The following is a 7,590-nucleotide window of genomic DNA, read 5'->3' on the forward strand; positions in this document are numbered from 1 at the left end:
CTCCTTAATTTCTCTTTCTTCAGTCTCATTGTTAGTGTATAGAAATGCCACTGATTTCTGGGCATTGATTTTGTATCCTGCCACGCTACCGAATTGCTGTATGAGTTCTAGCAATCTTGGGGTGGAGACTTTTGGGTTTTCTATGTAGAGTATCATGTCATCGGCGAAGAGGGAGAGTTTGACTTCTTCTTTGCCAATTTGAATGCCTTTAATGTCTTTTTGTTGTCTGATTGCTGAGGCTAGGACTTCCAGTACTATGTTGAACAGCAGTGGTGAGAGTGGACATCCCTGTCTTGTTCCTGATCTTAGGGGAAAGGCTCCCAGTGCTTCCCCATTGAGAATGATATTTGCTGTGGGCTTTTCATAGATGGCTTTTAAGATGTCGAGGAATGTTCCCTCTATCCCTACACTCTGAAGAGTTTTGATCAGGAATGGATGCTGTATTTTGTCAAATGCTTTCTCTGCATCCAATGAGAGGATCATATGGTTCTTGGTTTTTCTCTTGCTGATATGATGAATCACATTGATTGTTTTACGGGTGTTGAACCAGCCTTGTGTCCCAGGGATAAATCCTACTTGGTCATGGTGAATAATTTTTTTAATGTACTGTTGGATCCTATTGGCCAGTATCTTGTTGAGAATTTTTGCATCCATGTTCATCAGGGATATTGGTCTGTAATTCTCCTTTTTGGTGGGGTCTTTGTCTGGTTTTGGAATTAAGGTGATGCTGGCCTCATAGAACGAATTTGGAAGTACTCCATCTCTTTCTATCTTTCCAAACAGCTTTAGGAGAATAGGTATGATTTCTTCTTTAAACGTTTGATAGAATTCCCCTGGGAAGCCATCTGGCCCTGGACTCTTTTGTCTTGGGAGGTTTTTGATGACTGCTTCAATTTCCTCCCTGGTTATTGGCCTGTTCAGGTTTTCTATTTCTTCCTGTTCCAGTTTTGGTAGTTTGTGGCTTTCCAGGAATGCGTCCATTTCTTCTAGATTGCCTAATTTATTGGCGTATAGCTGTTCATAATATGTTTTTAAAATCGTTTGTATTTCCTTGGTGTTGGTAGTGCATATAAACTTTAAATTGCTCAAAGTCACCCAGTAATTGGTGGAACTAAGATTTAAACTTAGAAAAATACCGGCACAGACTGTACTCTTAGCCACTGTGTTATATTGCCACTAAGGCAAGCAGGCTATAGTAACCTGAATAAGGAGAGCTCTCAACAGCTTTGTAGCCAGTCACCATTAATACCACACATTTCTTCAACACAGCCGAGAAATCCCTTCCTATATTTTATAGGTTATCTCCCACATTCTTAAATATGTTTATCCTAAAAAGGAGACTCCCAGAATTTAAGCAATATGTTTTGCATATGCAAATTGTCAAATGTTCTATCCAGCATTTTTAAATGATTTGCTTCAGTGTTTGTTGCTGTCTTTAAAAATTAGCACAGAAGTGATGTTTATATTCATTGCCACCAGCTAAAAGCGTTGGAGTCCTACAGTGCAGCTTGAGGGATTTTGTAGGTTTTCTTTTTTTCCATTAATATTTAAGCTTAAGCTAAGTCAGACAAAACTGAATACATAACAAATAACCATCAAGGTTACTCTTTATAGGTCAAACATAATGACAGTCTCAATTATTAAAAATCACGGCAACTTAAGGCAATGATTTTTACTGTGAATACTTTGCAAGTCCTTCCTCAAACTTGCTGGTTTTTCAGTTTTAATAAGCCAAACTTGGCGTAGTATTCAGCAAATGGCTAAAGAGTTGACCTTTAGACTTTAAAAGATAAAGTAGACTTTATTCTTTCTCTTTCTTAAAATATTTCTAATTACCTATATAATAGCAAATAAGCTCCAGATTCATCTACTCATTTGTACAACAAAATAAATTAGAAACAACTAGTCCTGAGATTCAAGGAGTGTGGTCAGGGTCTCTTCTCTGTGGAGGAAACACCATGGGCCCCTCCAGCCACTTGACATTAATTTGTTGAACTGAAGTGACACCTGTTCATGGTACATCCCAAATATTTTGCATCCCTTGAGTACACCAGAGTGAATAATCCTGTCCATGAAATCTGTTAGAATTCCTGAATATCTGACATGGACTCTACCTCGTCTTATCCACCCCTAGCCACATTTCTTTTTTATTCTCACCTCATTTGTTCTTGTCTCTAGCAACTCTGACAGCTCTCTGTCATCCTCTGATTTTATTTTATTTTTTTAGAGACAAACACGTCCTCTTTCCTGAAGGCAAAGGCAGGTTACCATTGCCTCCAAGAGTCCACAACCCCACACAAGCCTGTCTGTTCTTCTCAGTAAAACCATAGGTGTAAATTTGGAACACTGAAGCCCTTTCTTAAACTCTCTCAACCTCAGAGCTTTTATTCCTTCATGTGGAGCTTTATCCCTTGATGTCCTATTACACAGCAAGCCCCCCGGCAGGCATTGTCAGGCCACCAAAATAACGACAGATATTAAATATGGAAAAGATTGTCATCTGGATAAATAGCTAAAATGGAGGGTCACCTGAACATGGGATTTGCCCCTATTCTGACCACATGTTACTGGCTGAGGTTCTTAAGGGAACTATACAGAAAAAAGCCTAGAAAACCTAGCACTTGGACTGGGTTCCTAAAGCAGCCTTCTGGTGCACCATTCTGTTTATGGGGAACATTGCCTGTACCTGGGTCAGAAACAGGCTTGAGACCTGGAATGCAGGGCTGAATTATCTTTTTTCTTTAGCTCACATTCAAATTTCAGAAATTACGTCCATGATGGTGAGTAAAGGATTAGTTCAAGGAAGAAGCAAAGGCAAGAGTAGGAGAATCTATGGATAGGAGAATGAGTCCTGTTGATTATGCTGAGATTTCTTGGCATTTCAGATGGAACAATAAACCATCTTTTCTCAGGAAAAGTATTCTGAGAAAAAGGATAAGAGACAACTATCAGTCTTTCAAGTTACATCAGCTAATTATCACAGCAAAACTGTGGCATGGCTACCATTACTATTTTCTTTGGAAAGTTGAGGCACATAGATTTTAGCTTGTCTTACAATGAAAGAGAGAGAGAGAGAGAGATTCTTCTTATATTGAGGGGGTGGTGTCTTGGTGATTGGTAAAGAGCAGTCAGTGAGAAGTGCAAAATGCCAAGGAAATGCTTCTGAAGTCGTAGCCCTAGGTGAGACAGGTCACCCCTGAAGGACTAGGCAGGAGGAAGTAGAGTGGAATTCTCACGGTCTGCATTCAGGGATGTAGAGAAACCATGTACCAAAAACATATTACTAGGATGTTAGTGAGTGATCCCACCTCCTGGTTTCTTGGGCCTTTTATTTCAGTTTGCGATGGTTCCACCTGGGGTTGTTTACTGTTTCAATTCACCTACATTTCTCTTAGCTTCTAGGTAGAAATACCAGAAACATGTTTGGTAGTTGGAATTCATCTAATGTCAGAATATAAGATAGATGGAAGATTAAGTTCAAGAAAAGAAAAGAAAGACTCAGGTTCTCAGGTCTCTGCAGATTGAGCAAGTGCTAATTCTGGTGCTCCCAGCCCCAGCTTGAGTTTTGCGAAGAATGCCTTTTGTTCAGTATATTCTAGATTATAAGGGAAATATGAGGACTTTTGGATTTGTATCAATCTTAGGAGCTTTCTTTTACCTAATCTTTACCAATTCAGTTTTTCACAGATCTGAACACAACATAAAATGTTGGCGATGAAGTTCTGTGGATCTGTCTGTCTGTCTACCTCCTTATTTACTTAGAAAAAGCAAATGCTAAATAACCTCCTGTGTGCAGGGTATTTACTGCTTTAGGGCACAATCTGTTGCAGAACAGTTAAAACTGTTGCTAAGGCATCTATTGTCATAATATATGCCTCGGCAGCCCTGTGTTCTGTCTTGCTCCGCATCTGTGAGCACAGTGATTTATTGGTAATACTAATCTTCTTTGAAAGTCCTAGTGCTGCTAAGTCAAACATATTTGAAGAGGGGAAAAACAGGTTCATTTTCTGTTGTTTGTTTCCCTGGGATTTCTTATGGCTGCTTGAGAAAACATTTTGAAAGAGGACGTGTACTTCCGTAATTAAGTAAGAAGTAAGGAGTGGCATCTACTTTAGGATTATATTATTCAGATGAGGTTTGCCCTGCTGCTTTCATGTTCATAGGATCCAGTATTCCAGGGGATTATATCATCATTAACACCACTGTCGTCATCAGCACTGCGGATGAGCCTTATCGGGGAGAGTCTCTGCGGGCAGAGTTTCTAAGAAAAAAAAGAGGGAAATTTGAAAATAGAGACCCTACATAAAAACACAAGCCGATTCTTCCCTTCAAAGAGGGGAGGTTCTAGGAAAAGAGTTCTCACCATCATTTCACCTTCTTTTTCTCTCCTTTGGCAGAGTATTAGCAAAACAAGGACAGCTCAACAGTGATTGGACTGAAATAAATGATGGGTTGGGCCATTGCATTGAAACTCAGATGTTGCAATGGTCAATTGGGAAGAGGCTTAGGGTCTTGGGGCAGCTACTAGGCAAAAAGTACTTGGGGTCTGCACACTCACCTGTAGCCTAGATTGATCCCTAGGTGAAAACCGGAATGTGGGCAAAAGTAAGCAGGAAGCTTGACTCTGGTTTGAAAAATAAATTGTATCCTGCATCCCAGGAGACACACACATGCACACACACCATCAACCACCAAAAATATTTTAATTTTCTTTTTCTTTGTGCTCTATCTTCACTGTACCAAATGCTGCCTTCACCTCCCTATTCACATTAAGGTAAAAGTGAGTGAGTGATAACTGCTCCCAGAAATAATTGCTCTTAATTAAATATAAACTGTCTGTCAAATAAATACAGTTCTGAATTGAGGACGTTACTCATCCAGTGGGAAGTGATTTTGTTTGTGTGAAGAAAGTCAGTAAAGATAAGGCAGGGTCTTCTGACGCTAGCTTGGAAAGGGAGTACAATTATCAACATTGTGAATCCTGATGATAGATTGACCTGAATTTAAATTCAGCTTCATCACACACTCACCGTGCTAAATTGGGCAAATTTGTCAATTTTTCTAAGAGCCAGTTTCCATTAAAATAGGGATAATAGTAGTTAACACATTCTCAGAGGTATAACACATATTGGATAGTACAATGCATATAAAATACAAGCTACTGTCTGGCCACAAGCTTGTGCTTGTTGTTATTTATATAAGATAGATGATAGCATGCCTTCGTGTAAAGATAATAATGAATGATTCCATTAACTGAAACTGCAGACTCCACTGATTTGAGCTCTTCTCACTAAAATGAAATATTTCTTTTTCTTCTGGTTAGGTTTAGGTATTGAACGATGACCACAAAAGGAAGCATTAAAAATAAATGTATAAATAAGTTAATAAGACTATCTACCAGATAAGCTAGTTGAACATGCACTTAAAAATGCAATGATCACAAACATATAATAATTTGATCCCATTTTATTAAATATAAGGGTGATCCCTTATATTTATATCAAACTTTTCAGGTTAGAATTCAAGACAGAAACAAAAAATGTGAACTGCTGGCTTTTAATAATCTGATTTTTTTAAAAAAAATATTTCTTTCTTTCTTTCTTTCTTTCTTTCTTTCTTTCTTTCTTCTTTCTTTCTTTCTTTCTTTCTTTCTTTCTTTCTTTCTTTCTTTCTTTTAGAGAGAGAGCACAAGCATGAGTGGGAGAGGGGCAGAGGAAGCTAGAGTATCTCAAGCAGAAGGAGGTAGGGGAAGGGGCTTGATCTCACAACCTTGAGATCACAAGCTGAGCCCAAAACAAGACTCTGATGTTTGACCAACTGCACTACCCAGGCACCCCTTAATAATCTGATTTTTGAAATAGTAGGGATAGAAATTTTGATTATGCAGCATAATTTTTCAATCTATTGAGGCACTGAAATACTTTGCCAACTCTGTGGACTTTATGATGCTCTGGCATCATGGTTTTGGTAATTTTTCAGCTTACTGAACATGCCGGACTATTTAGAGTCGAAGTTCCCTCATCTACCCCGTGCATCAGATTGATATTAGAATTAAAAAGAACATATTCATAAGGGGCTAGATACAGGGAAATAATTAGTACCCGGTGATTAGAATTGGGCACTTACTAGGTATAAGGTGCAATTTCTTCAAAGAACCCACATTTGGTGACAACCTGCTTAGCAACACTTTCCTTCTGTAAAGTACTTCTTTAATTTTATGTTTACTGTTAAGATAGAATAGAGTAAATAAAGGTTTGAGTGTGTTTTTACTCACCCATAAAACAACCAACAAACCAAAGCAATCAGCGCACTCTGCAGTACCCTGTGCAATAAGGAACAGCCTTTGCCTACTTATTGTGTCCCTGTTAATATTTGAAGGGCAAGGAGTTAATTCTCTACAACCTGTAAATGCTTCATTTGTGGCCTTTGTACCTCTGGATGAATAATGAATGTTAATTAATGATGACAATGACAATAGCATTCCATGTTTTCTGTTTTTTGCACTTTACCCATCTCTAAGCCTTTTCCTCCTGAAGTGGGTTCCCTATTATTTTATTCATTATTTTATTCCTGGAAACTTGTGCTTTGTTAAAATACAGCAGATATCTTCTTGTGTGTTACCATAGCAAATTGCATAAGAATTTACACCATAAATTATTCATTACAGCCAATTTAGTATAATTATTAATTCCAGCATACATTGGTGCCTGATTACATCTCAGTGCTCGTTGCTGGATCTTGACCATGTTCTGCTGAAAATAATGATCTGTCATGGCTAATCAGGATCTAACAAGTCCCACTAAAAGGTGAAAATGTTTAATTAATATCGGTTTAATAAAACAATGATTGATCCAATTGTTACAATGTGTCAGATTCTTCCGAAGGTAATCTAAAATCTACCTGGTAATGAATTTAAGACCTGGCAGTGGTGTATAAGCAATCAACGAGCTTTCCAATTCAAGGGCAAATTGGGATGTACTCTTCCCTTGGTATCTTTCTGCAAAAGTAAATCAGCTCTCCTTTCACTGGGAAGCTTTGCTCCCAACATCAGTTCTGGTATTTCAAGCTTTCATGCCTTCTGCTCCCAATGAGCCCTTTTCTTGCATTAAAGATGCATCCTGTATTGTATGTGAATGTTCCAAACTGCGCTGCCTCCCACGCGGATCTCATTTTAACTCTAACTTGAGCTGAGCAAAGTTTGCAGTTGCATTTCCCACTGGGATTAACTGTGGAGAATATGGGTAGGAATTCAGTTCCAAAGCCCTTTGGCTGCAAAACCACGTAGTCTAAGTACCCATGGAACATCACTGAATAGATATGACCCAATTTTGATATGAATTTTTCTGGGGGAGGGCTCTTGAAATGTAGAGCAGAAATCAGACCTATGTGCAATAAGACCGATTTTATTATGTTAACTTATTGTGTATATTTTGAACAATTTCCTCTGTTCTTTTGTTGTGTGCCCTCAGGATTAAGTGTGAGATGGTATTAATTATTTTAAAGTCTACAGAATAAATTAAATGGCTTGTTTTTTTAATCTTGGAGGAGGACATAAGCTAAAGTGATAACATCTCTCTTACTGAGGGCCAA

The 7,590-nt window shown here is 38.3% G+C and overlaps 1 long non-coding RNA gene across 1 annotated transcript; it reads right to left on the bottom strand.

The window, feature by feature from the left end:
• Positions 1–4,196: 4,196 nt before the first annotated feature.
• Positions 4,197–6,325, bottom strand: LOC144316866 (uncharacterized). Its single transcript, XR_013382704.1, has 3 exons — positions 6,275–6,325; positions 4,559–4,624; positions 4,197–4,261 (listed from the first exon to the last, which is right to left on the bottom strand). It is a non-coding gene; the product is annotated as an uncharacterized LOC144316866 (long non-coding RNA).
• Positions 6,326–7,590: the final 1,265 nt, after the last annotated feature.

Source organism: Canis aureus, chromosome 7, assembly GCF_053574225.1.
Source record: "Canis aureus isolate CA01 chromosome 7, VMU_Caureus_v.1.0, whole genome shotgun sequence".
Classification (NCBI taxonomy): Eukaryota; Metazoa; Chordata; class Mammalia; order Carnivora; family Canidae; genus Canis; species Canis aureus.